The sequence below is a fragment of the Somniosus microcephalus genome, chromosome 11 (assembly GCF_052327205.1).
Source record: "Somniosus microcephalus isolate GS21.2 chromosome 11, FLI_Smic_1.0, whole genome shotgun sequence".
Taxonomy (NCBI): Eukaryota; Metazoa; Chordata; class Chondrichthyes; order Squaliformes; family Somniosidae; genus Somniosus; species Somniosus microcephalus.
This window is the reverse complement of record NC_140997.1, coordinates 98,925,804-98,945,627: the sequence shown is the minus strand read 5'-3', so window position 1 is coordinate 98,945,627 and position 19,824 is coordinate 98,925,804.

Here is a 19,824-nt window from a genome sequence, read left to right as displayed (position 1 = left end):
TGGATTTTTTTTCCCACACTGTTGTTGATGTGTGGAATAGGCTGCTAATGAATTCACTAAATCCTGTGCCAATCAACTCCCTTTTAAAAGAAGTGGTTCTGGCTGAAAATGGAATGGAAAGTTAGAAGGATAATTACATATGTAGAAGATCAAGTGGTGTATAGAGCACAAAGACTCCAGTAAATTGGGGGCCAGGGGTCTGTCACTGTGGAATACGACCTGTCAGTGTTGGATAACATAGGTTGTAATATTAGACAGAGATCCCAGAGTTTCCTTCTCATTTACTTTAGGGTCATAGCTGAATTCAGAGTTTAATCTTCTTGATAGCCTCTTCTGTGGTCACTTTCCTCTCCTGGGTTAAAGCAGTTAGGGGTTGTCCATGTAGGAACTGGAGGAGGCCATTCAGCCCCTTGATCCTGCTCTGCCATTCAATTAGATCATGGCTGATCTGTAACCTCAACTTCATCTCCCCGCCTTTGCTCCCTATCCCTTGATACCCATAGCTAACACATATCTAGCGATCTCAGTCTTGAGAGCTTTACTTGACCCCCAGCAACCACAGCCTTTTTGGGAGAGAAAGTCTCAAATTTCCACTACCATTTGTGTGAAAAAGTGCATGCTGATTTTACTCCTGAATTTAATTTTAAGATTATATCTACTTCTATTCCCCACCAGAGGAAATACTTTTTCCATAGCTACCCTATCAAATCATTTTAACATTTTAAACACCTCGATCAGATCACCCTCAATCTCCTATGCCCAAGTGAATACAAGCCAAGTTTATTCAACCTGTCCTTGTAACTGAACCCTTTAAGCCACAATATCATTCTGGAGAATCTGTGCTGAATCTCCTCCAAGGCCAGTATATCTTTCTCGAGGTGTGGTGCACATTGCACGTGGTCTGGTGGAACGATGATGGAAAAAATAGAGATAAGTTGTTACGCAAATGTTTGACAGCGCTGTGAGACTTGTATTCTCCGACTGTCTTGTTTTACACACTTTGTATAAAAATAATAAATTGCAGGACAACGGAGTATTACAGTTTCACTCTTTTATTAAGCACTAGCTGGAGTGCCCGGCGGTGCCGAGGCTTTTTCGAGGGCATGTTGTTGTTGGAAGAGAGAGAGAGGGCGACTGGCGGGGGGGGAGAGAGAGAGAGCGACTGGGGGGAAGAGAGAGAGCAACTGGGGGGGAGGGGGGAGGGGAGGGGGGGAGGGGGGAGAGGGGGAGGGGGGGAGAGGGGGGGAGGGAGGGGGGAGGGGAGGAAGGGGGGAGGGGGGAGGGGAGGGAAGGGGGGAGGGGGAAGGGGGAGGGGGGAGGGGAAGGAGGAGGGGGGAGGGAGGGGGGGAGGGAGGAGGGGGGAGGGAGGGGGGAGGGAGGAGGGAGAGGGGGAGGGGAGGGGTGAGGGTGAGGGGAGGGGGGAGGGGAGGGGGGGAGGGGAGGGGGGAGGGGAGGGGGGGAGTGGAGGGGGAGGGGAGGAGGGGAGGGGGGAGGGGAGGGAGGGGGGGAGGGAGGGGAGGAGGGAGGGAGGGGGGAGGGAGGGAGAGAGGGAGGGAGGGGAGGGAGGGAGAGAGGGGGGAGGGAGGGAAGAGAGGGGGGGAGGGAGGGGAGAGAGGGGGGAGGGAGGGAGAGAGGGGGGCAGTGAAGAGGGGGGGCAGGGAGAGAGCGGGGGGAGGGAGACGGAGGGGAGAGGGGGGGAGAGAGAGGGAGGGGGGAGAGAGAGGGAGGGGGGGAGAGAGAGGGAGGGAGGGGGAAGGAGAGAGGGAAGGAGGAAGAAACAGGGCAGCCCAGACTAAAGATGGCGCTGTTCGGGCACACATTGAAGTTCTGCCATGATCAAAGATGGCGTCAGGAGGAAATTGTCGTGCCGCCAGGATCAAATATGGCGCTGTGGTGCCGCTGCATTGAACTGCTGCCAGGATGAAAGATGGCCGCGCCCAGTTGCCGGGGTAACCCTCCTCCCCTCCCGATCTCCAGAGCCGGTTGCCGGGTTAACCCTTGAGAGGGGGGGGGGGGAGAGGGGATAGGGGGCGGGGGCAGAAAGAAAAAAAAGCTGTCTGCCAGCCTTCAGGGCGGGTGCGGCCAGACTTGAAGGTGCGTGAAGAAGCCGGCGGCCATTTTCTCATGTCGGTTGGAAGCACGGAAAAAAAAAATTTCTTAATTAAAAACTGCAAAATTTCTTTACTTTTAAAAAAAGTAGCTGCAAGGTACAAAATCGGAAATCTTCTAACTTTATATGTTAGAGTCTATGGGCTAGATTTTCAGTTGCTTGCGCCAGCAGTTAGCGCCTTAAGAGAAGTGATTTCCGGGCGCTATGCGTGTAGCGCCCGGGCGCAGCGCAGTTTGCGCCCCGCCCCAAATTAAGTTGCCCGTTAGCGCCGGCGCAAAGTTTAGCGCCCGCCCGGATGCGCGCGCAGAAAATGACGTCACATCCTCGTGCAACGCCCTTTGGCCGCCCCGATTGCAAACTTCAGTCGGACCGCCCCATTGTGCGGCGGGCGGCCGGAGCGTTTGGAAAAAGGAACGCAACACAACCAGCGCGGGCCCCGGGGGGCGCTAATTAAAGGGAACGTCCTCTCCAGTATAAAGGCCATCCATTATTTCAGAAAACAGTCTTGTGCAACGCATTTCTGGAGACACAACAAGGAGGATAGCTAACTGGTTTCAAGCAGCAAGAGCCAGGTATTTTTGGACTCAGGCAACAGCGCTGCAAGTGGCCATTTGGAAATTAGAGTGTTTGCCAGGATTTGATGGGGGTTGCATGGGGTGCCAACGCGGAGCTGCAGCTCCATGTCCGTAGGGCTCGCAGACGTATTGTGAGAGGGGCAGCCCTGGCTAGAGGCAGAGGGGGCTACAGGCGTCGGCCACGTAGGCCTTACCCAGTCAGGCTATACCGCCAGCAGCGCTCCTACCTAAACATGAGTGCCGCGCGATGTGTTAAAAGGCTCCGATTCCGGAAGGGGGTGATTGCAGAGATCTGCCACCTGCTTCGCCGAGATCTGCGGCCAAAGCTCAGGTGCAGGACGTCTCTGTCGGTGGAAGTGAAGGTGACAGTGGCATTGAACTTCTATGCCACCGGCTCCTTCCAATACGCTGCTGGGGACATAGCAAACATCTCCCAGTACGGCGTGCATCGCTGCATCCGCCAGGTGACCGAAGCACTGTTCAGAAGGAGAAGCCAATTCATCTCCTTCCCCATGGCCCTGGAGAGCCAGCATCAGCGCGCATTGGGATTTTCCAGACTCGGGGAATTCCCCTTGGTGCAGGGCGCCATTGACTGTACGCATGTGGCTTTGCGGGCCCCTCTGGAGCATGGCGAGCAGTATCGCAACAGGAAGGGCTACCATTCTCTGAATGTGCAGCTGGTCTGTGACCACAAGCAGCGCATCATGGCAGTCAATGCCAGCTTCCCAGGCAGCAGCCACGATGCCTTTATCCTGCGGCAGAGTACTGTGCATGACATGTTCCAGGCACAGCCTCCCCCAAGAGGATGGCTACTCGGGGACAAAGGCTATCCTTTGTGCACCTGGCTCATGACCCCGCTCCGCGCGCCCAGGACCGCTGCTGAAGAGGCCTACAACGAGAGCCATCAAACCACCCGCAACATCATCGAGCTAACTATTGGGGTCCTCAAGCAGCGGTTCCGCTGCCTTGATCGCTCCGGAGGAGCTCTCCAGTATTCGCCGGACCGGGTCTCCCAATTTGTGGTGGTTTGCTGCATGCTACACAACCTGGCTATCCGCAGGACTCAGGCACTGCCACCTGACGTTGGACCAGCACCTCAGGAGGAGGAGCAGGAGGAGCATGAGGAGGAGGAGGAGGAGGAGGAGGAGGAGCAGGAGTACGTTCCCAGGAGGGAGCGACCAGGGCCAAGGGCCGCACGACGCCACCTTATTACACGGTACTTCTAAGCCCCCTGTCAGGGAATGGCCAGGGGCCATGAGGGAAGATGAATGCAGCCGCTCCGCAAGCCCTCAGCCGGCGAAGCCAACAAACACTAAGAAGAACAACCATGGAGACTGCATGAATAAAGATAATTTTTTATTAAACAAAAATGAAAAGCCCTTCCCACATGAATCCCCAAAAACAATAAACGGGCCCCACAAAAAGCCCAACAAACGACTCACTCCCACAAACTGGGGAGGAGCCACTCCACCTTTATTGAAACCGGGCCTCAACGTCGGCCTAACGCAAAAAAAAAGCCCTCCAAAAGCACAACCATGGGCAAAATAAAGATGGCCACCGCCATATTAAAGGAAAGCTGGCCACACCCTCTACTGAGTGGCCCGCGAGGGCGAGACCTTGCCCAGCATTTTGCCTCCCCTGCCCTGCCTGCTGCTCCTTCGCAAGCTCTGCCCAGTGGCTGCTGCGAGGCTGGGGGAAGGCGCCTGAGGCTCAGATGCCCTTCCGCCAGATGCCACTGGGGGGCGGCCTACACGGCGTTTGGGCCTCGAGGGGCCGTCTCCTGAGTGGCGCGCCTGAGCCTGGCCACCATCAGCTGCAGCCGCTTGCCCTTGACGCCCCAGAGGGGGAATGGCGGCGACGGATGGTGCAATGTGGGCCAGCTGGCGTCTGGGATGCGCTGGCTGGTGCTGTGGCGCGGTGGCACTCGGCCGGGCCCGCACTGCAGGATCCGCAGCAATCAGCCGACGGCCGGCTTGCTGGGATGGTCCAGCGCGGCGCCTGCCCTGGCGATGCCTGCCTGAGACAGCGCGTGTGGCAGCAGTGAGTGGCCCTCTGGTCCTGGTGTGCGCGCGCATCACATCCGCCAGGGTCTTGACGGCATCAGTTAGCATGCGGCCAGTCGCGGCAGTTGCTGCCCCGAACTCGCGCACACTGGTCGCCAGCGACTCGATGGCCTCAGGCATGCGCCCCACCACGCTCATGAGCTCCGTGTGGCGCCGGTCCGAGTCGTCGGCCATCTGATCGAGCTTCCGCACCTCCTCCGAAGTGAAGGTGTCCGGACTGGAGTCGCGACTCTCCCGCTGGGGAGGAGGGGGCCGAACTAGGGGACCCTTGCCGCGTTGGTGACGGCGAGTTTGCCGAGCAGCAGCACTCCCCTCTGATCCTTCCCCCCTTTGGGGGGAAGGCCGCGGGCCACGCGCACGGCTGCTGGGTGGCTGGACGCCACTGGTCCCAGAAGCTGCATTGCCCTGCGACAGTTCCTCCAGGCACTCGTCCAGTGAGGAGGTGTCGAGCATTTCCTCCTCTCCTGCGGGACGTGACTGTTCCCCCGAAGGTCCGGCTTGCTCCTCCTCCTCCTCCTGGTTGGAGGTGCTGTCACTGGCAGCCTCAGGGTCCTGGTCGTCACCAGCTGAAAGCAGGAATGCACAAGAGTAGCTTCAGAGTGAGGAGACGGCGTCAGCGAGGGAGTTAGGACTGGTGGGATTCAGCGCATTGGTGGGACAGTGGCAAAGGAGATAGCTCGGATGGGCCAGTGCGACGCGAGAGGGCCAAAAGGCGAGGTCCTTACCATTGCCGGGCAGTGGAGGGTCGGATACACCGCACGCTGTGGGGACAATCACACGTGCTCCCATGAGCACACACACGCGCTCCTCCAGCCGAGTGAGCTCCTGCAGCTTGGCGCGGCCACCCCTGGCACGGGCCTGGCGATTAAACGCTACTTTAGCCTGCAAGAGAAAGGACGGGCTGTAAGGGCGCAGTGAAGCCCTGATGTAGTGTGCACTGCCTCCCATGGTGGAATAGCTTGGACAGAGTGAAGCCCTGATGTAGTGTGCACTGCCTCCCATGGTGGAATAGCTTGGCCAAAGTGTAGAGTGCCGAATGGCCATTTGATGCTCATGACTGTCCCAATGCTGCTGGCTGAGGGCTGGCCAAAAGGACTTTCAGGTCCCTTTGCCCATCATGTCAGGTGTACATGCAAGAATGAGGAGGAGACTGGAAAGGCTACTCACCCTCACAATCCTGGTCAGATCGTTGTACTTCTTACGGCATTGTGTGTGGGTCCTGGGGGCCTCGCCGGTGAATGTCACCCTCTGGGCGATCTGCTTCCAGGCTTTGGTGTAGTCGTGGTGGGTTGGATTCCTCCCACTGTCTGGAAACAAGATCTTGCGCCTCACCTCCAGAGCTGTGAGCATGATGTCCAGATCACCCTCTGAGAAGCGCAGGGCACGCTGACGGGCCTTCTCTGGCGTTGCCATGACTCCCTGGGGCTGAGCAGTAGTGTTGAGGCCTCTTTGCAAGGCTGCAGTGTGCAGGGCGTGGCAGCAGACTAATTCGTCCCTTCCCCCTTTAAGAGCTGGTCGGCACCACGGGGTCTGCTGTCAGTGCAAAAATGACCGCACCCGTGCTGCGCCCCGCCTGGGCGCTATCCCTCTGGACCGCCGGCTTAGCGCCTAAAGAGAGTAGTGGAACGCCTCTTTTAGCGCTCCACCAACCTCTTAGGGCGAAGCCACTGAATTCCCGGCAACGGGGCGCTACTTTGGGGCGGGCGCTAACTTCGGGCGGGCGCTAAAGCTAGCGCCCCAAAACTGCCTAAACTGAAAATCTAGCCCATAGAGTCATAGAGTTATACAGCACGGATAGAGGCCCTTCGGCCCATCGTGTCCGTGCCGGCCATCAAGCCCTGTCTAATCTAATCCCATATTCCAGCATTTGGTCCGTAGCCTTGTATGTTATGGCATTTCAAGTGCTCATCCAAATGCTTCTTAAATGTTGTGAGGGTTCCTGCCTCCACAACCCTTTCAGGCAGTGAGTTCCAGACTCCAACCACCCTCTGGGTGAAAAAGTTCTTTCTCAAATCCCCTCTAAACCTCCCGCCCTTTACCTTGAATCTATGCCCCCTAGTTATTGACCCTTCTACTAAGGGAAAAAGCTCCTCAGTATCCATCCTATCTATGCCCCTCATAATTTTGTACACCTCAATCATGTCCCCCCTCAGCCTCCTCTGCTCCAAGGAAAACAAACCCAATCTGCCCAGTCTTTCTTCATAGCTGAAGCGCTCCAGCCCTGGTAACATCCTGGTGAATCTCCTCTGCACCCTCTCCAAAGCGATCACATCCTTCCTGTAGTGTGGCGACCAGAACTGCACACAGTATTCCAGCTGTGGCCTAACCAGTGTTTTATACAGCTCCATCATAACCTCCTTGCTCTTATATTCTATGCCTCGGCTAATGAAGGCAAGTATCCCATATGCCTTTTTTACCACCTTATCCACCTGTTCCGCCGCCTTCAGGGATCTGTGTACTTGCACACCCAGATCCCTCTGCCCCTCCGTCTTGCCTAGGGTCTTACCATTCATTGTGTATTCCCTTGCCTTGTTAGTCCCCCAAAGTGCATCACCTCGCACTTTTCCGGGGTAAATTCCATTTGCCACTGTTCCGCCCATCCGACCAACCCATCTATATCGTCCTGCAGACTGAGGCTACCCTCCTCGCCATTTACCACCCTACCACTTTTTGTATCATCCGCGAACTTACTGATCATACCTTTTACATTCATATCCAAGTCATTAATGTAGACCACAAACAGCAAGGGACCCAGCACCGATCCCTGTGGCACCCCACTGGCCACAGGCTTCCAGTCACAAAAACAACCTTCGACCATCACCCTCTGCCTTCTGCCACTAAGCCAGTTTTGTATCCAATGTGCCAAGGCACCCTGGATTCCATGGGCTCTTACCTTCTTGACCAGTCTCCTGTGCGGGACTTTATCGAAGGCCTTACTGAAATCCATGTATACCACATCCACTGCGTTACCCTCATCCACACACCTTGTCACCCCCTCAGAAAATTCAATCAAATTAGTCAGACATGACCTTCCCTTGACAAAGCCATGTTGACTATCCCTGATTAATCCTTGTCTCTCCAAGTGGAGACTAATTTTGTCCCTCAGAATTTTTTCCAATAATTTTCCTACCACTGATGTTCGGCTCACTGGCCTGTAGTTCCCCGGTTTTTCCCTACTTCCCTTCTTGAATAATGGTACTACATTAGCGGTTCTCCAGTCCTCTGGCACATCCCCTGTGGCCAGAGAGGTCCTGAATATATGTGTTAGAGCCCCCGCAATCTCTTCCTTTGCCTCACACAGCAGCCTGGGATACATTTCATCCGGGCCTGGGGATTTATCCATTTTTAGGCCTGCTAAAACCGCCAATACCTCCTCCCTCTCGATGTTAATATGTTCGAGCATATCACAGTCCCCCTGCCCTATTTCTATGTCTACATCGTCCTCCTCCATAGTGAAAACAGATGCAAAAAATTCATTTAGAACCCCTCCTACATCTTCCGGCTCCACACACAGATTGCCACTTTTGTCCCTAATGGGCCCTATTTTTTCCCTAGTTATCCTCTTACCCTTAATATACTTATAAAACATCTTAGGATTTTCCTTTATTTTGCTCGCCAGTGTTATTTCATTGCCCCTCCTTGATCTCCTAATTTATTTTTTAAGTATCCCCCTGCACTTTTTGTACTCCTCTAGGGCTTCCTCCGTCTTTAGCCTTTTGTATCTGCCAAAAGCCCTCCTTTTTTTTCTAATCCATTCTCGTATATCCCCTGACATCCAAGGTTCCCTATGGTTTTTGGAACCACCCTTGACCTTTACGGGAACATGTTGCCATTGTATGATCTCAATCTCCCTTCTGAAAGCCTCCCATTGCTCCGATGCGGATTTTCCTACAAGTAGCTGATCCCAGTCCATTTTGGCCAGATCCTGCCTTATCCTATTAAAATCGGCCTTCCCCCAATTTAGAACCTTTATTTCCGGCCCATCCCTGTCCTTTTCCATGACCACCTTAAATCTCACCATGTTATGGTCACTGTCACCAAAGTGCTCACCTACTAGCACTTTTTCCACTTGGCCGGCCACATTCCCTAGAATTAGGTCCAGTACCGCCCCCTCTCTTGTAGGACTTTCTACATGCTGGCTCAAAAAGCTCTCTTGGATGCACTTTAAGAATTCTACACCCTCTGAGCCTTTCACACTTTGACTATCCCAGTTAATATTGGGGAAGTTGAAATCCCCCATTATTACTACCCTATTATTTGCACATTTCTCTGAGATTTGCCTACATATCTGTTCCTCTATCTCCCCCTGACTGTTTGGAGGCCTATAGTACACTCCCAGCAAAGTGCTTGCCCCCTTTTTGTTTTTAAGCTCCACCATATGGCCTCATTAGAGGAACCTGCTAATATATCATCCCTCCTTACTGCAGTAATTGACTCATTAATTAATATTGCGACACCCCCTCCTCTTTTACCTCCCCCTCTGTCTCGCCTGAAGATTCTGTACCCCGGAATATTGAGCTGCCAGTCTTGCCCCTCCCTCAACCATGTCTCCGTGATAGCAACAATATCATACTCCCATGTGTTTATCAACACCTTCAGTTCATCCACCTTATTTGCAAGACTCCTTGCATTAAAATAGATGCCATCCAGCCTTGCCCTTATATATTTGCCCTGTCTACCAAGCTGACTTGTTTTTTTCTCTATAATTGGCAGCACATCACCCCCTATTTCAGCTCCCCTCTGTATCCCATCCCCCTGCCAAGTTAGTTTAAACCCCCCCCAACAGTGCTAGCAAACCTCCCCGCAAGGATATTTGTCCCGCTTTGGTTCAGGTGCAACCCGTCTGACTTGTACAAGTCCCACCTTTCCCAGAAGCAGGCCCAGTGATCCAGGAAATTAAAACCCTCCCTCCTACACCAACTCTTTAGCCACGCATTCATCTGCACTATCCTCCTATTCCTATACTCACTAGCATGTGGCACTGGGAGTAATCCAGAGATTACAACCTTTGATGTCCTGCCCTTTAATCTGTTACCTAGCTCCCTAAATTCTTGATGCAGGACCTCATCCCCCTTCCTACCTATGTCGTTGGTCCCAATGTGGACCACGACCTCTGCCTGCTCACCCTCCCCCTTAAGAATGCCCTGTAGCCGCTCAGTGACATCCATGACCCTGGCCCCAGGGAGGCAACAAACCATCCTGGAGTCACGTTTGCGGCCACAGAAACGCCTATCTGTTCCCCTTACGATAGAATTCCCTACCACTATTGCTCTCCCACTCTTTTTCCTCCCTTCCTGAGCAGCAGAAGCGTCCCTGGTGCCAGGAAGCTGGCTGCTGCTGCCTTCCCCTGGTGAGTCATCCCCCTCAACAGTATCCAACTTGGTATACCTGTTTGAAAGGGGGATGTCCGCAGGGGTTCCCTGCACTTCCTGCCTGCCTCTGTTGCTCCGCCTGATGGTCACCCACTTTCTTTCTACCTGTGCAGCCCTACCCTGAGGCATGAACAACTCGCTAAACGTGCTATCCACGACCCTCTCAGCATCGCGCATGCTCCAAAATTCATCCACCCGCAGCTCGAGCGCCGCAATGCGGTCTACAAGTAGCTGCAGCTGGATGCATTTCCCGCACACATGGTCGTCAGGGACACTGGCAGCGTCCCTGACTTCCCACATGGAGCAAGAGGAGCAGAACACGGGTCTGAACTCTCCTGCCATGACTTACTCCTTTAATTAATTAAAAAATTTATTCAATATCCCAGTTACAGGTATACTCTAGGGCGCTTTATTTACCAACTGTCCCCACTACACCACAGACACCCTAGAAATTTAACACCACAGAATTCAAGCTTGTATTGAAAAGAGAGAAATACTCACCAACCAATCACTTACCTGCTTCCTGCTGACGTCACACTTGGACTACTTTTTACCTCTCTCCCGGAACCTGGATTGGTATGCCTCAGTGCCTCTGACTGCTCCTTAAGTACCTCTCCCGCCTCGGGCTGCTCCCGCGCAGGTCCGCTGCTTCTCCGGTCTCGGGGCTGTGGGCCTCGGTGCCTCTGACTGCTCCTTAAGTACCTCTCCCGCCTCGGGCTGCTCCCGCGCAGGTCCGCTGCTTCTCCGGTCTCGGGGCTGTGGGCCTCGGTGCCTCTGACTGCTCCTTAAGTACCTCTCCCGCCTCGGGCTGCTCCCGCACAGGTCCGCTGCTTCTCCGGTCTCGGCTTTTGTATATCTTCTAACTTTATATCTTCTTTCCTTAAAAAACTTTCGCCTTTTGAAAACCGAAAGTTTTTTAAGGAAAGAAGATATAAAGTTAGAAGATATAAAAACTGAATTATTTATTCTCTATCTCTTCACTTACGTTGTAATAGTTGCTGCAGTCACTCCAGTGCTCGCGAAGACTAAAGTAACTTTTATTTATTCTGTCTTATTAAGCATCAGGCCCCGCCCACACACGCCATAGGATTGGTCAACCATCACGTGATGGGGGAGACCGAAGGGGGGTGGTGAGGGGTGGGAGGAGCTTGCCAGAAAACAATTGCCTAGGGTCCAGCATGGCTGGCAACAGACGCCCAGGCTTAGAGGCCTACCTGCAAAAACGGGGAAAGGTAGGAAAATTAATGAGATTAGATAAAAGATTTAGAAAGTAATTAACTTTTTTTAAAAACAATTTCTGAAAGTAATTAACTTTTTTTTAAAAGAATTTCTGTTTTAAAAGGAACTTTTTTTTTTAAAGACGCAGAAAGCGGGAAAAAGAAAGGAAAAGTTTGGAATCAAGATGGCAGCGACTCACCTCGGTTCAGAACGATAAGGCCCGCCCACACAGGCACCGATTGGTGGACTGTCAGGTCACCGAAGCGTAGGATTGGTCAATCGTCCCGTCACTCGACCGTAGGAGGGCCTGGCCGCACGCGCCAGGAACCCGCCGTACGATTGGTCGACCTCGACGTCACTCGATGCTAATGAGCGGATAATGAGCGGAATGTTGAATGTTTTTTGGATACCGCGGGTGCAATTTTTGTCCGGCCGAAACGTAAATATGCTTAGGACGGTTCTGGAATCGTCAGCTTTCTTTCGACGTAATGCACGTGTAGGTACGCTCTATAACTTTCGAGTTAATTCAAGACAGACAGACAGAAAGACAGACAGACAGACGGAGTGACAGACAGAAGTATCCTTTTATATATATAGATTAGGTCTGTGATCTTAATCATAACAGCACCCGTGGGAAAAAGCCTGGCATTAGGAGCCCTAGCCTGGGTCTTCAAAATAATAGTAGTCCTTACAGATGCCTGCAGGCCAATGACAACTCAGCATGTGATCACATGTGAATATAATAGGCATTCCTTACAGATGCCTGCGGGCCAATGATAATTCAATATGCAAATGTTACATCCCCTTTTAAAAGAAAAATGTAATGCATTACTTTTAAACCTTTCTTCTACATAATGTTCTCGGTAGCATAAACATATAAGTAAACTCAGCATTTAACTAGCACTGAAAACATCTCAACGTTTCAATAATGATGGACAGTTTTTTTTAGGGCAGCGATCCGCCTACACCCTTTGACAGTTCACAAGTCAAGGATAACTCTAGGCTTGACCTCTCGTCCCGACATTGTGTGGTATGAAACTGAGCATGCTCCTGAATCAGTCAACAATTCAGGTTCAGGTTTAGGTTCAGGTAAGTATGATGTGTTTTGTGTATTGCTCTGTTCATCACACTCTGTTGAACTGATCCTCTCATCGGTATGACGGTGTTGCTCCTTGGTGTTCAGGAGGTGCCTGCGATTGCGGCGGTACACCTGTCCTTCTGGGGTGTGGACATGATACGATCGCTCAGTGTCAGCTGGCTGGATGACGACTACTGGCTTCCAGTAGTCATGCTCCTGGATTCTGACGGATTCTCCATTGTGCAGTGACGGCAGTAGTCTAGCTGACCTGTCATAGTATCTCTTTTGGTGTTGCTGTCTCTGTACACGTTTTGCATGCACTTGCTTGCAGCTGATGACCTCTGGCTGCAGCTGCTGGTTGGTGCTTGGAAGGATTGAGCGAAGTCTGCGGCTCATCAACAGCTGTGCTGGGGACTTGAAGTTCTCAACCGGAGTGTTGCGGTACTCAAGGAGACTGATGTAGGGGTCTCTTTTGTCCGCTTTGGCTTTGTCCATGAGTGTTTTTGCAATCTGGACAGTTTTTTCAGCAAGGCCATTACTTTGAGGGTAATGTGGGCTTGATGTGACATGTGTGAAATCCCATGCCTTGGCAAACAACTCGAACTCTTTCGATTTGTATTGGGGGCCATTGTCTGAGACTAAAGTCTCTACCATTCCATGCCTGGCAAAGGCTGCCTTTAGCTTGTGGATCACAGCTGCAGGTGTGGTTCTGTGAAGCTTGTCCAGTTCAAAAAATCTGCTGTAGTAATCAACAATCACTATGTAGTTCTCGTTGTTCCATGTGAACAGATCCGTTGCCGCGACCTGCCAGGGCCTGTCTGGGATACGATGAGGTATCATGGGCTCTTTGGCATTTGATGGGCGGCGTTCTAGACAAATGGAACATTTTTCGACAATGTCCTCAATGTGTTTGCACATTCCGGGCCAAAACATAATGTCACGTGCTCTTTGTTTGCATTTTTCCATGCCCATATGTCCAGCATGAATTTTTGTCAACATCTCTTCTCTGAGACTGGTAGGAATGATGATTTTCTCCCCTTTGAAGATGATTCTGTTGATTTGTGACAGTTCGTCTCTGTGGTTCCAGAATTCAGATATGCTCTGAGGGCATTTCCTCCTTTCCTCAGGCCATCCTTCATGTATGACTTTGCTCAGCAGTGTGATTTGTGCATCTTTCTCTGTTCCTGCTCTGATCTCCTTCAGTTTTGAGTCACTCACAGGTAAGCTGTTGTACACCATGTGCACCTGCACATCCATGCCTTCACTGAGGCTGCTGTCCTGGTAGCTAAGACACTTTTTGGAGAGCGTATCTGCGACAGGAATGTCTTTGCCTGGACGGTGAATGATTGTGAAGTCGTACTTCTGTAGCTGAAGGACCATTCTCTGTAGCCTTGGTGGGGCTGCGGCTAGTGGTTTCCTCATGATTGACTCGAGGGGCTTGTGGTTGGATTTCACAATGAATTGTCGGCCATAGACGTACTGGTGGAAACGCTTACATCCAAACAGAATTGCATATAGCTCTTTCTCGATTTGAGCATAATTGATTTCACTGTCTGTGAGAGATCTGGAAGCGTAGCCGATGGGCTTTCCTTCTTGCAGTAATACTGCACCTAGTCCGTACTTTGACGCGTCCACTTGTAGTCTGAGCTCTTTGTTGGGGTTGAAGTAGGCAAGAACTGGTCCTGGTTCTCTGGTGATTAGGTCTTTCATTTTCTGAAATGCTGTGTCATGTTGTTTGTCCCACAGGAACTCATTGGATTGTTTGAGCAACTGACGCATGGGTGCGTTGATTTCGGAGAGGCTCGGGGCAAACTTGGCTAAGTAGTTAACCATGCCTAGTACTGTCTCTAGCTCTGCGCGGTCCTTCGGCGGCTCCATCTTCTTGATGGCGGAGATTTTCTCTGGGCAGTGTTCTTTGGTGTGTGTCTATTAACTGCGTGCACTGTCTGTTCACGCGAGCTGCTCGTGGCGCCGGTTATGGTTTTCAACTGTGCTTGGGCTATCTCGTGTGATCTAGCTATGTCCATAGCTCTGTCCAGTGTTAGCCCGGACCCAACATTCAAAAGTTTCTCTCTCACTTTAGCTGAATGTATTCCAAACACAATGCGGTCTCTGACCATCTATCTTTATCTGCATATTCACATTCTTTTACCAGCAGTTTTAACTCAGTCACGAACTGCTCAAACGACTCACTAGCTCCTTGTACTTTCTCCTGAAACTTGTACCTAGCGAATATCATATTTGTCTTGGGCATCACATATGATTCAAAACGGTCAAAATAACTTTTCAGTACTTTTGCTTCATCTGCGGTGAGAGACCATGTGTTAAAAGTGTCTCTCCCTTTTTCTCCGATCCACAAGAGTAGGTAGCTGCATCTTTCTTCCTCCCCTTTGCTTTTCAGCAGACCCGAGAACATCAACTCCACATGTTGCTTGAACTTGCGCCATTCTCTAGGTAAGTTCAAAGATTCCCAATCCATTCGAGGTGAGGGAGCTCCAACGATGTCCATTTGCAATCCCTATTCTGACACCATGTCTTGTTTTACACACTTTGTATAAAAATAATAAATGGCAGGACAACGGAGTATTACAGTTTAACTCTTTTATTAAGCATTAGGTCTGTGATCTTACTCATAACAGCAACCGTGGGGAAAAGCCTGGCATTAGGACCCCTAGCCTGGGTCTTCAAAACAATAGTAGTCCTTACAGATGCCTGCAGGCCAATGATAATTCAATATGCAAATGTTACACCGACTTTCTGATAGTCAATTGCTGCCATACACAGTGTTATATTTCTTTCAGTCAAGGCAATGTAAAAATAAGTCACTTACTTCATGGTTTAATGAGCCTAGGAATGAACTGCTCACAAGTACAAGGTGTACTATTGTGCCTGCTAATGTGGCTCGTCCTACAGACCTCGGTGTACTTCCAAAGCAGGCACAATGTCACCTTATCATAATTTCATTTCACCACAACTGACACACGGGATAGAAATACAAGCTACTGTCCAAGCAAATGTAATGGGCTGTATATTCCGATCCCTACGGGTGGGTACGCGCTGTGTACACACCCGTAGGGACATCGGAAATGCCGGTTTCAGGCATGCCAAGCGCATGCGCTGAAAACCGGCATTTCCGATCTGTCAAGAATGCTCTTGACAGATCGCACGCCTGCTCCAGAGAATGGCCTCTGCAGGCGGATAGTTCTGCTTTCTGGAGACCCTCCACCCACAGAAAACCCTTAGAAATCTTCCGCCAGGTAAAAAAAGCAGGAGTAAGGCCTGCTTTTACCAGCATAAGAGTTGAAAAAAGGTTTTTTAAAAATTTCACTCATTTATCATTTAAAAATACTTTAAAAAAGGTAAGTTTATTTTTAGCCCAGTAAAAAACTTTAATTATTTTTTTCAAAAAATTAAATTTTTGTTTAAAATATTTAATTTATTGTAATTTCAATTCATTTTAAAAATGTGATTTAAAAAAATGTATTTAATGTTTTAAAGTGTTTTGGGGGGAATCTCCATTCATATATTTGACATATATTTGTCAAGTGTATGAAGGGAGATTCCCTTCTTTGATTGGCTCCCCATGGCCCACGTTATCCCAGGGACGCTTGCGAACCGCATATGCCTCTGAGATACGTGGGCCCTGCACATTTCAAGTTGGAGAGACCCAGGAGTGGAAGTGTCTGGACCTCGGGAGCCCTCAGGTAAGTCTGTAGCTTTTTCCAGGTCGGAGGCCTCCGCACGCAGGAAGCCTCCGATCGGAAAATACGGCCCTGTAGGAACGGAGGTTCCTATCAAAAAGATTGAGTTCGACTCAGGTAATTAAATTACTGAACTTTAATGAAATCAAATGAGTTTAAACTGGAAACTGCTAGAACACATCAATAAGGTCTACTCTCCTTGAGGGCTCCACGAAGACTGATACCCTGATCAGGAGAATGACGTCATCACGTCATCACGTTCTTCCCGCCATTGGGGCATCACGTGACTAACGGCATGACGTCATCACGTGCTGTAAAGATAACTAGGCATTGTACAGTCAAACAGTGTAATTAAAGGTACAGGCACAGACAGTAACTACATTGCTGTTAAAGGAATTATGTACAACCGCTCTGAGTCCTTTGGTGGCTCCGCCACATGCGCCCCCCGATAATTGTCTTTAATAGAAAAGGTGAGGCAAGGAGGAGGCCTGATGAGCCTGTCCGATCGACTTCGATACCATGGTAGAGGAAGTTGACGACTGGTGGACGCGTTGGCAGTCGGTGGCGGCTGAGCAGGCGCGGCGAGCGCAGTCGGGTTGTCAGGCGGCTTTGGTTGATCAGGTGCGGCGGCAATGGGCAGTCGGCCACATTTGGGTGGTTGAGCGACTACGACAGGGTGGTCCAGGTCCAGGTGAGCCGGCTTCAAGCGGTCCACCGAGATGTGATCCGGTTTCCCTCCGTCTTCGACCAAAAAGGATTTGTCTCCCGGTTCGATGACGCGGAAAGGACCAGTGTAAGGGGGCTTGAGCGGATCCCGGTGAGCGTCGTGTCGGATGAAGACATACTCTGCATTCTTCAGTCCCGGTGGCACGTAGGAGGTCTGCAAACCATGATTGGACGTAGGTATCGGGGCAAAGCATCTGGCCGCTTCTTGGTGGTGAATGAGTTGCCGGGAGGCGGACCATGGCTCTGTGGGAGAAGGGAGGAAATCTCCTGGTACAGGGAGCGGCTGGCCATAGACGAGTTCAGCCAAAGACGATTGTAGATCATCTTTGGGCGCCGTACGGAGACCCAACAGGACCCATGGGAGTCTGTCCACCAATCCTGCGCCTTGAAGACTGGCCCGAAGAGAGGCTTTAAGCGACCTGTGGAATCGCTCACAAAGGCTGTTTGCCTGCGGATGATAGGCGGTGGTGCGATAAAGTTTGGTACCGAGTGTTATGTCTGACATTGGTGATAGGTACTCGATTGCCTTGGCCTGAGCACATGGAGTTTGATAATGCTGTTATCATTGTATTGTGTATAGGTATTCGATTGCTTTGGCCTGAGAGTGGGTGTGTGGAGCAGCCATTAAAAAAGCAACATGAACTGAACTCTGCTTACGGTCTCTGGATTATCTTTGCAAACGCAACATTTGGCGACAAGGATGGCTGAAATCTTTCTTCCACCACCTCCTCCCTTCCTTGCACTACCCGGTGAGCTGCTGATCCCATGGGTTCGCTGGTTACAGTCCTTTGAATCCTATCTCATTGCTCTTGGACTAGAAAATGTGAGTACATCACGGAAAAAGGCACTGTTATCCCATTGCTTGGGAGCGGAGGGCCAGCGTGTTCTTGGGACATTATCCACAGCAGACTCAATTCAAACATATGATGAGGCTGTGGCTCTGTTAAGCACACACTTCTCTGCCCCACAAAGTGCCCTCCTGCGGCGATTCATTTTTAGACAGCGTCACCAACTCCCCGGCGAGTCTGTGCATCAATATGTGGCTAATTTGAGGGGGTTAGCTAGCTCGTGCAAGTTCTGTGTACTACAAGACGAGATGGTGCATGATCAACGAATAGAGCACACCAACAACGTGAGAGTGCGTGAAAGACTGTTACTCAAGTCCGACGATCTGTCGTTGTCACAGGCAGTCAACATTGCCTTTCAAGTGGAGTCTGCAGCCGAATGTGCAGCAAAACTAGCACACACACCCAGTGACAGCGCCCTCGGCCCCGACAGCTCTGACACGGTAATGCTCGCGCGACGGCAGCAACACGCACTACCGCGGCAACAGTGTGGAAACTGCGGATCTCGTTCACATGCTACCAGAGCGCAGAATTGCCCCGCGCACGGCCAAGCCTGTCGCAATTGTGGAAAACAAAATCACTTTGCCACTGTCTGCCGCTCTGCCCCGGTTGCTACAAATGAACACTCTCAGTCCTCAAGCACTATAATTCACAACGTGAGCTCTGGGCCAATAGTGGCTTTCAAGTCATGCACAATTAACCTGAATGATGTGTGCATTCCGCTATTGTTGGATACCGGTGCCAGCGTCTCACTGCTGAATGTGGACACATTCAAATGCTTTTTCAGCTCCCTGCCACTCTCTGTGCCCTCCACTGCCCTTTGCGGGTATGGTAATTCGACAATTGGACTAGTGGGCTCAGTCAACCTCACTGTACGCTATGGAACAAAAGTTTTGCCAGATTTTTGTTTTCATGTGACACGCCAAGGAGCTAACCTGATGGGACTGGATCTTTTCACTGACCTGGGTTTTTCTCTCTTGGACACCGGCGGGTCTGCGATTCTGCACGTCGCCTCGCCATGGTGCCAAACATGGCTAGCACTCTTCGAGGGTCTGGGCTGCCTGACTGCCTTCACCCACCAGCCCATGGTTGAGTCCACTGTTACCCCCGTCATTCAGCCATTGCTCCGCATCCCGCTTGCTCTCCATGACGGGGTCACAGCTGAACTAAAGTAGCTACTGGAAGCTGGCATCATCAAACCAGTTGATGCCTCCCCATGGGTCTCCAACCTGGTGGTCGCAATGAAAAAGTCAGGTGGTCTACGCATCTGTGTCGATCTTCGAGCAGTGAATAAGGCCGTAATCCCTGACAAATATCCACTGCCCACGTCAGAGGAACTCACAGCGCAGTTCTATGGTTCCATCCTGTTCTTGAAACTGGACCTTCGACAGGGCTATCTACAGGTTCCCCTCCACCCCAGCAGCAGGGACTTCACTGCTTTTGTGACACATGCTGGCGTCTTTCGGTACACCAGGATGCCATTTGCACTTAGCTCTGCACCCAGCCGCTTCCAAAAGGTGATGTCCTCTGTACTTGCGGGCATTCCTGGGGTGGCCATCTACCTGGATGACATCGTCGTGCATGGGCCCTCGACCTCCACTCACGATGAACGCCTTCACAGAGTTTTCACGGCTCTAGCAAAACACAAGCTCACACTGAATGGCGAAAAGTGTGTCTTTGCTGTTTCAGAGATCGAATTTGTGGGGTTTCGGTTGTTGGCTGACGGTATATCCCCACTCGTGGATGCCATTCACAGCATCCCAGAACCCAGCTCTGCAGCACAGGTTGCCTCCTTCCTTGGCATGACTAGGTACTACCTGAAGTTTTTGCCCCAGTACTCAGCCACCACAGCCCCACTGCGCCAGCTCCTGCGAAAGGATGAGCCCTGGGTGTGGTCACAAGCCTATACGGAAGCTGTTCGCCTCCTCAAATCGCAGCTCACGTCGCCTCCAGTGTTGGCTCACTTTGACATCGCCAGCCCCACCCTCGTCACCTGTGACGCATCCGCTGCAGCTTTGGGGGCGGTGTTATCGCAGATACAGAATGGAGTGGAGAAACCAATCGCCCTTGCCTCCCGAGCCCTTAGCCCCACCGAACAGAAGTACTCAGTAGGCGAGCGTGAGGCGCTGGCGTGTG